Here is a 2,500-nt window from a genome sequence, read left to right as displayed (position 1 = left end):
AGCAATGGGGGCCGGCCTGAATTATTTATGGAAGGTATGATTACTTTTTTCTCTCTCCGTGCAACTGGTGATTGAAAACGTGCACCTGGTCACCCAAAACACGGTTCTCTATGCGGTTAGCGGTGTTCCATATATTCATGTCCGGTTATGGCGCACCCTACTACGGACCTTTAGCAATGGGGGCCGGTCCCAATTATTTATGGAAGGTAGGATTTTTTTTTTTTTTTCAACACTTTTCCCCTCTTTTTCTCTCTCTGCCGGGGCCGGCCAAGAGTGCTTTATGGACGGTTTAAAACATGACTATGGATGCAAATGCTCATTTTCCTCCGTGCACCTGGTGATTGAAAACGTGCATCTGGTAACCCAAAAATTATAAAACTGTTTTAAATCATTTTACCGGTCATTCTATTGATATAGCCCGCTAGGGGAGTGCCCCACTACGGCCCTGTCTCGGTCGGGGCCGTCCTTGGGTGCTTTTTAGACACTTTAAGAAATCGCGATGGATGCAGATTGCTATTAATCCTCCGTGCAACTGGTGATTGAAAACGTGCATCTGGTAACCCAAAAATTATAAAACTGTTTTAAATCATTTTACCGGTCATTCTATTGATATAGCCCGCTAGGGGAGTGCCCCACTACGGCCCTGTCTCGGTCGGGGCCGTCCTTGGGTGCTTTTTAGACACTTTAAGAAATCGCGATGGATGCAGATTGCTATTAATCCTCCGTGCAACTGGTGATTGAAAACGTGCATCTGGTAACCCAAAAATTATAAAACTGTTTTAAATCATTTTACCGGTCATTCTATTGATATAGCCCGCTAGGGGAGTGCCCCACTACGGCCCTGTCTCGGTCGGGGCCGTCCTTGGGTGCTTTTTAGACACTTTAAGAAATTGCGATGGATGCAGATTGCTATTAATCCTCCGTGCAACTGGTGATTGAAAACGTGCATCTGGTAACCCAAAAATTTAAATATGGTTCAAAACCCGGGTAACACCACTCTATTTACGGACATGACAGTAGAGCTTACCCCCTGGAGCTATTGACCTCCAGGGTTGTAGGCCCTTACTCACCACCCGGGTATCACCCCTCTATTTCGGGGATGATACCAGCAGGGGACCCCCCCCACCTCCACAACCTCGCATACCAGGTGAACCAGGGCACCCACACTTAAGCACCCCTCCTCGGACATTAAAGCAGATAACCGCGCTGTTATGAACCGCGTGCACCTGGTCACCCAAATGGAACTTGTGCACCTGGTCACCCAAAGGCCGGCGTGCACCTGGTCACCCAAAAGACCCGTGTGCACCTGGTCACCCAAAAGACCCGTGTGCACCTGGTCACCCAAAAGACCCGTGTGCACCTGGTCACCTAAAAATTATAAAACGGTTTTAAATATTTTTACCCGTCATTCTATTGCTATAGCCCGCTAGGGGAGTGCCCCACTACGGCCCTGTCTCGGTCGGGGCCGTCCTTGGTGCTTTATGGGCACTTTAAGAAATTGCGATGGATGCAGATTGCTATTAATCCCATGTGCACCTGGTCACCCAAAAGACCCGTGTGCACCTGGTCACCCAAAAGACCCGTGTGCACCTGGTCACCCAAAAGACCCGTGTGCACCTGGTCACCCAAAAGACCCGTGTGCACCTGGTCACCCAAAAATTATAAAACTGTTTTAAATACTTTTACCGGTCATTCTAATATTAAATCCCACTATGGAGCCCCACTACTGGGGAAAATTCACCGGAGGGCGCCAAAGGTAAATGGATTTTAGAATCCTCCATATATATTGTAGCTTTGGCGCACTCCAGTGAATTTTTTAAAGTACTGGGGCTTCATATTGGGAGTCCAGGTAAATGTATTTTGAAACACATTTTTAATCATTTTAATGCATAAATGACACAAATACAAGGGTAAATTTCAAACAAATATGCTTTAATTAATCAGTTAATCATTTATTGATTTGTCCCTCAATCAGTGCCCGGGCCCGGCTGGCATTTTTGGGCAAATTGTGGTACCGGTAGTGGCGTGCCTGCGTTTCCAGAGAGTGACACATATGGTCAGCCACAGTTCCTCGGTCTGTATCCAAGCCTTGGTTAAAGTTCAATGTGGCAACACTGCGTCGAATTGTACCGAAGGTCACTTTACTTCCAATACCAAACTCTGCAAAGATTTGCCCCACATACTCACACAGATTACCGTAAGGTTGACCGCAGGATGTGAAAAAGAAGAGTTCTATTTCTGAGGTCATTCCACTCAGATGAGGCCTGATTTGATGGAATCGTTTAAGCCAAGTGTATTCCTCCTGACATAGAACAATTCTGCACTCCCCAAAGCTATAGTTTGTTTTGTGGCTAGCTACACACATCTGATAACCCCCACCTTCCGGGGTTACTTCATTGAAATCACTCTCACTAAACATGGTGACTGGGGATCGTCGAGTGCCATTAAATATGGCCAACCGGCTGGACATGAGAGCTGCAAACCTACGCCTGTCAGAGCA

The sequence above is a fragment of the Oncorhynchus mykiss genome, chromosome 5 (assembly GCF_057628025.1).
Source record: "Oncorhynchus mykiss isolate SJ-2025 chromosome 5, ASM5762802v1, whole genome shotgun sequence".
In the NCBI taxonomy this organism is placed as follows: Eukaryota; Metazoa; Chordata; class Actinopteri; order Salmoniformes; family Salmonidae; genus Oncorhynchus; species Oncorhynchus mykiss.
Note: the sequence above shows the minus strand (reverse complement) of the source record.